Source organism: Sardina pilchardus, chromosome 19 (assembly GCF_963854185.1).
Source record: "Sardina pilchardus chromosome 19, fSarPil1.1, whole genome shotgun sequence".
Taxonomy (NCBI): domain Eukaryota; kingdom Metazoa; phylum Chordata; class Actinopteri; order Clupeiformes; family Clupeidae; genus Sardina; species Sardina pilchardus.
In genome coordinates, this window is record NC_085012.1 from 21257395 (window position 1) to 21264894 (window position 7500).

The following is a 7500-nucleotide window of genomic DNA, read 5'->3' on the forward strand; positions in this document are numbered from 1 at the left end:
TAGCAACTGTGCTTTTAAATGATAACTGTGAGGGAGGGTTAAACAACTTCTTCCAGCTGAAGTTGCTATGTTAATCACATCCTTACAGGTGTGAAAAAACATTTATAATGGCCATTGATAAAGCCATATGTAATGTGATCTGTACATAAAAAGGAGTGGGTTTGTATAAACGTAGGTGCAACAAAGATTCAGGGCCATGGACAGCACCAGTATAAGATGGCAGCAGACACACAACCTTTTCTCATGCTGTAGCTGGTGTTGGTCGCTTCCTCAAATAAATAATCATGTGGAATGTGAAATGTGTCCCATGGAGACCACCAACCCAGGGTTCCCATTCCCTCTTCAACATCAAATACATGGACCTTCCAGGCCCAATTCCCTGAAATTCTAGGACCCAACATGGCATAATTTGAAACCCTGTTACAACACCGACAATATTTATAATGAGAACTGGCAGGCTTGATCTAAGATGCAGTTTTTCCGTCTGGCTAGTTTCACACAGCTATTTTGTTCAATTCCTTTGATTCTCACTTGCACAGTAATTACACATTGAGACTCTGCTCAGATTCATCCACTGTTTACTGCACTGCATTTATCTGGCTAGAAATTCACAATGATTCCCCCTGTTGAAAGAGACATTACATCTATTTCCCTAGGAAGGTAATCACGAGCACTAATATGGGCATTTTATGGTCACGCCGTAACAATTTTGTTGGAATATTGTCTGACCCCAAGCAAAACAACACCTGTGTTTAGAGTGATGGGAGAGATGGCCTCCTGCTGGCAGAGTGTTGGAGATGGCTGTTATCACCCTCACCATATTGGAGACCTTTGGCTATATTGTCTTTTGCCAGTGAAATGTGCAACACCGTACCCGATAGTAACCTAGTCAGTAATGGAAAACAGTCTAAATCTCCAAAAAACACATTTCCTTTAATGGTTTAAAACAAAGATATGGCTGACCGTAGGAGACCCTAAGAGAGCCTGTTTAGAATATAAAAGCAGACCTCCCCACTGATCCCTCCCTCCTAAGGGTGAGGTCATTGCTTTTATTTATATTCTACTTTGGATGGTTCTGTATGAGGAGGACTGTACATCAAATGTTCTCCCCCCCCCCCCTTAATTGATTTGAGGGTGATTAGCCATTAGCTCCCAGATCAGAACAAATGATTGTTGTTTCCACAGCTCTACTGGCTGAGTACCCTGCAGTGAGAGTAATGAGTTGCTGTGTGTGTGTGTGTGTGTGTGTGTGTGTGTGTGTGTGTGTGTGTGTGTGTGTGTGTGTGTGTGTGTGTGTGTGTGTGTGTGTGTGTGTAGGTGGGTGGGTGTGTAGGTGGGTGGGTGTGGGTGGAATATCAACTTGCAACCATCTACAGTGGAATAAAGATCTAATAGGTTCAGACAACCCCAACCACCTGGGGAGGAAGTCTCAAAATGTAGCACAGCTTACTTGCTATCAGACAGCTCATCGCTGCTGAAACAAACACACCCGTCCAAACAAACAGACACGACGGTTAATGAGACTTTTAAAGGTAAAAACTGAACCTCAGCAACACCGTCGGCATTCCAATCCTGTGCAACTGAACAGCACCATCACGGCAGGAATCTCTTGATGATGTCAATTATTCTGCTGGTTGGGCTTGTTTGGTGTGCAGCTGAACAAACTGATGCAAGATCTGCCCTGAGGCCAGAATGCAAATGCAGCGCGGCGAGTATTTTTGGCAGGAGGGCTGGCTGTCAGCTCCGCTCAGCACAGCACAGAGTCCTGCCACCAGAGCGCCCTGACAAGACGCCGTCAGAGAGCCGCGCGCAGACAAGCAGCTCTGCCGTCCGACAGGTGGGAGAGGAGACGCTGACCAGAGGCAGAGGCAAGCCTGAGCTCACACACATGGTCTGACTGGTCAAGCAGATACACACACACGCGCACACAGATACACACATACAGAAATGTAGACACAGACGCAGACATACCTATATACATACACACACACACACACACATGCGCGCGCGAACACATACAGACACCAACACAAACACGTCTGCAAAACAACTAAGCTGAGAAGCGCTCTGCAGCACGCAAAGGAGAGCTCTCCTTTCCACAGCAGTTATTGCATTCATCCCAGATCTGCTGTGAAGGTGTGAGAAACGCGCGTAAACAAACCCCAGCACGCGGAGATGTTCAGGTCCAGATGTACTCACTCCACAAACGTCCTCCTCTTCTTCAAAAGAAAGAAAAAAACTTCTCAAACAAACAAACCCTGCTGTGAGACAACATGTTTGAAAAGCCGCCTGTGTAAAAAACTGCCCTGATTACTGCTGGGATCGGCGATGCTAATTCATGAAAGCGTTTGTAATATCTGTTAGGTTTCTCGTGCTCAACAAGCTCCCCGGGGAGAGGGTTGTGGGTGGGCCGATGAAACAATGCCTCAAAACCTCCAGTGAGTGACATGATTGTTTGTCAACGTAAACAAACTCGCAAGGATGGAGTATTGGCTTTGCAGGATATACGACAGCCTGGGGAGCGAGGGCTGGGACTGTTATTCATCCACTGAAATCACAAGGACAATGATGCCGTCTGTGAGGGATGGTTGCAGCAGAAACTCCAGGAAGGAATTACAGTGTGTGTGTGTGTGTGTGTCTGTGTGAATATATATATAGTGTCTGTGTGAGTGTGTGTGTGTGTGTGTGTGTGTGTGTGTGTGTGAGTGTGTGTGTGTGCGCATATTTGTGTTTGCATTCACAATTATGTGTGTATATATGAATTGGGGACAGCAGACTGTGTCTTTGTGTGTGTGTGTGTGTGTGTGTGTGTGTGTGTGTGTGTGTGTGTGTGTGTGTGTGTGTGTGTGCGTATGTGTGTGAGTGGGTGAGTCATTGTCACCCTAATTAGACTGGTTGAGACAGTAAGAGCCCTGCCACTCAGTGGTGAGCTCTTCTCCTCTCTTCTCCTCGGCCTCCTGTACGGGTGGCGAGAGGCGGTGAGGGGAATGTAATCAGGCTCCCAAAGCTGAGCGCTGCCCCCTAGCCCAGCTGCTGAGGAGAGACGCTGGCCGCTCACACATGCTCTGATTTCTAATGACGGGGTCTGGGCCGGCACACAGAGAACATTGTTCTAATAATCTCCCCGCACCCGCGCTCCGAGAGACCGCCAGCGGTTCTGAAATAACGACAGGCTGTGCCGCTTTAACAACTTGCTGATGTGGGAAAATAAATCCATTGACCACGGCAGACAAGCCGACACTGTAGCCACCAGAGAGGCCGGATGAATATGGGTTCATGGATAAACACTCCCGTCATTGATTCTCTGCCTCAACACATACCTTGTTTCGCTCGGGAATATGAATGTTTGTGTGTGTGTGTTGGTTAAACGTCTAAAAGCTGGGTGCTGCGCTCTGCCATTTCACATCATCTCTGCTCCAGTTCCCCCATGATGGCTGGATGCTAACTGCGCTAAAGCGCTAACTGATGCTGACTGACTCTGTGCCACTGCGTGCTCCGAGCTCTGAACAGCACACGCCTGGATTCACTCACTGACCTACAGCTCTGCCAAGTGCGTGTGTGCGTCTGTGTGTGTGTGTGTGTGTGTGTGTGCGTGCCAACGGCCTGGAAGGCGACTGCCGATCCTCAGCTCAATGTGCGAGTTTCCTGATGAACACACCCCTCTTCCTGACAAACAGAGTTTCTTTTCCTGCCCAGCCTTCCCACGGCTGACACCTCTGTGATGAGGTGAGTCATGCCTGAATCTGACAGCACAGTCATGTGGACAGAGTCCCTCTCTCTCTCTTTCACACACACACACACACACATGCACACACACACACTCCTAACGCTCCACTCCATTCCACAAAATCACCAGCCTTGATGTATGATTCACTTCAACTAGACTAGTTCTATTCATTCTTTCACACACACACACACACACACACACACACACACACACACACACACACACACACACACACACACAGTCTTCAGGCCTGAGTTTAGATCAGGCGCTATAAAGATGAAGAAAAGAGAAGAGCAGGTACATCGGAATGTACAGTAGGATACAAGAACACACACATGCACACACGCACACACACACACACACACACACACACACAATCTGATGAGCAGTATTGTCTGTATCATACTAGGGATAAATATTACAAAAATGTTGAATACTACAGTACATGAGGTATTGTGCTCTCACCTGCTCCCCTGGACTATGGTGTGTGTATGTGTATTTATGTGTGTGTCCGTGTGTGTGAGTAGGTTTGTGTGTGTGTGTGTGTGTGTGTGTGTGTGTGTGTCTGGAGCAGCTGAAGCGGTTGGTGAGCATCTCCTGATCTGGCAGCACAAGATAAGAGCTCAACTTCACTCTCCACTGATGCAAGTCGGTCAGTCAGTCAGTCAGTCAGCCAGTCACAGAGAGAGAGAGAGAAACAAACACACACACACACACACACACACACACACACACACACACACACAGTGAAAAGGCAGCCTCTTCTTTTCACCGACACGTCTGACACTTTCTGCAACAACTTGTCCCCAACACGTAATCACACTCACATGCACACACGCACAAGCTTTGAATGATTTCAACCTCAACCACATTTTTGTTTCACTCATGTGTGATCATTACTCACAAAACATTCTGCTACTCATCCAACCATTTCAAACATCCTAACGGACTGTGTCAAGGTACCGATTCTTCTCCATGACCCATTCCATTCCGGTACCATACCATTTTGCACACAAACAACAAACTACCTACAGCTCTCTTTCTGGACCTGCACAGCTTTGGTTTCCCAGAGTAATTGGCTCATCTACTCCCTGATTAGAACAGGGGAAGGAGACTTATTTGTGCCAAGAGTGGTTATGATTTCTGCACTAGAATAGTTATATTATATTCTGCAGTGTTAATATTGTTTTATTATGATAACATATAATAATGGTATTACCATTAATGAGGAAATGTGTGCTGTTTACAGCTCCATGTGTGTTGGTGATATGCATGCGATGTGTGCTGCTGAATCTACCAATTTCAGCTAATTGGTTGGCTTTATTTAAAGTTAGTGTTTTCCTGCCTTGGTGTGGGAGTCTGGAGAGCATTTGATGCGTCACCCTGTTGTGAAAGTGAGAACTGCTTTTGATTGCTATTTGTTGGGTGGGTCACTTGTTTTGAACATTGTAAATAAATGAGCAAGTTACAAAACGTTTTCACCAAAATCCAAAACGCTTGCTGTGTCATTCACTTTATCACCCCAACCTCAGTGTGTCCTTGTCGCCACCATTCTGTGTAGATGTGAGCACACACACACACACACACACACACACACACACACACACACACACACACACATACACACACACAAACAAACAATTCAAAGGCATCATCTCCAGCAATGGGCAAATTGTACCACTCAGACAAAGAGATCCCACAAATACCAAGCATTTCCCAACAACAGCAGCACTCCAGCCTGTTGGTGCACCTGAGCAGCTTCTGACTGCCTAATGACAGGGTTCCAGCTCTGAGTCTGACCTGAGATGATGTAATTATCAGCTGCCATGCGCCTGTGGAAAGAGCGCCTGTCGCTAATTAGACACCGCGTCGTATAGATGGAGGTTATGGGGAATGAAAGAGGGAAAAAAATAATCATATATAGAAATGAAGAAGGCAACTTTTGTCAAAACATTCTCGTGAAGGCCAGGAAAGGTCAGAAATACTGGTGAATAAATGAATGGTTTCACGGGAACGGAGAAATAGGCCTCTTTACTTTTCTCGCCTTCTCATGTGCTGAAGGTTGTGAATCAACATGAGCTTGCTTTTCGCTTCTTTGCCCTATGCTGCTATTCTTCACCCTGCAAAGCTGAAGTCAAACATGGCTTTATCTCATTTGAAATAAATATATCAGCATAAACTGGGCTAGCGTGACCCTCTGCCCTCCCGCACAGAGACGAACAGAGATAACAATAAGTTACACAGAGAATGGAGATAACTGCAGGTTGAACCATATTGTGCTACTGGGGCTGGTGAAATAAACCTTCTGTTATTTCCCAGTCCATCTCTAGTCAGTGGAGCACGATGGCAGTGCCTCGCTGTCCCTAACTACCCCCTCAAAAGGACGACATGCATCTCCTCACCACAGGAGACAAATGGCTCTGTCAGCACAGGATTCTTCTGATAAACATGGCCCTGCCACGAGCATGCGTGTCTCTCTCTCTCTCACACACACAAGAGGCTGGTGTGTGTGTGTGTGTGTGTGTGTGTGTGTGTGTGTGTGTGTGTGTGTGTTTGTGTGTGTGTGTCAGTCATGAGTGCATTTCTCTCTCTCCACTGCGCCGGGGGGAATGCAGTAACTCAGAGTTGATCGGAGATACAGATGTCTACAGATGACACTTTTTTTTTGTCCAGCAAAAGTCTTATTTAAAGCCTATTTTAAAGTTTATACGTTTAAAGTTTTAAAGTCATTACTCTGTCAGCCTTAAATTAAAACGTTTTTTTTTTTTTACTTTCTCCGAGGCTGGTCAGATAAAAGTTTTGGCATGAAAAAAAAAAAAAAACCCTAAAATAATTATTCAAAAAGTGGGTCTCCATTGCGGCCGCCAAGGGACTATTGATCCCAGGAGACACACACGCTACCGTCTCTGAGACCGGCAATACACTCATACTCTCAAAATATTTGCCGTGGAGACAAAAGGGGCAAACAGCACAGAACGAGACAAGGTGGAGACAGCGACAGCCATCCCATTAATCTACAGTTTCTCACGGTCCAAAGACAACAGCTGCTGCATTCATCATTACTTCACAAGGGGTATTAAAAAACCCAGCAAGGCTTAGCCATGTTTCATGAGTTCATTTTGCATTTTGGTAGTGATTAAATAGCAGGGGTGTTGCTGTTGGGCGGCTAGCTAGCATCTCTGATTTCACTAATGCTTAGATTACATCTGTAGTTTATTTGTGTGCGTGTGTGTGTCTATACAGTATATATACTGTAGACACATCAATGTGTGTGCATGCGTGTATGTGTGTACTGTATGTGTCTCTGTATGCCTATAGTCATTGGTATGTGTGTGTGTGTGAGTGTGTGTGTGTGTGCTGTTTTCGACACCTGTTTGTTCCTCCTGTAGCTTCTGGCAGCCCTGCGCAACCAGTCCTCCAGCACGTACCCAGAATGCTCTTCACTGAGCCGAGACACCATAAAGCCCTTGATCTGAATCATAAAAATTAAGCGAACGCTGGCGATGCCTATGTGTCTCTGTTTGCACGCTCGTCTATGGCAAACATGCACCATTAAGCAGCAATGAACGTGACTTATGGTGCCTGTTCTATTAAATCTAAATGAAGGTGTCGGCTCAGCGATGAGAGCGGGAGCGCTTCAGCGTGGTGGAGCAAAATGAGCTGCATGAGAGTTAGTGCGCTAGCGGAGAGCGGGTCATCGGTAAAAACAATCACACGCCGAGGCGTTCGGCTCCTCCCCTCCTCCATAACGCCGGGGAGTATGCTTCTACATA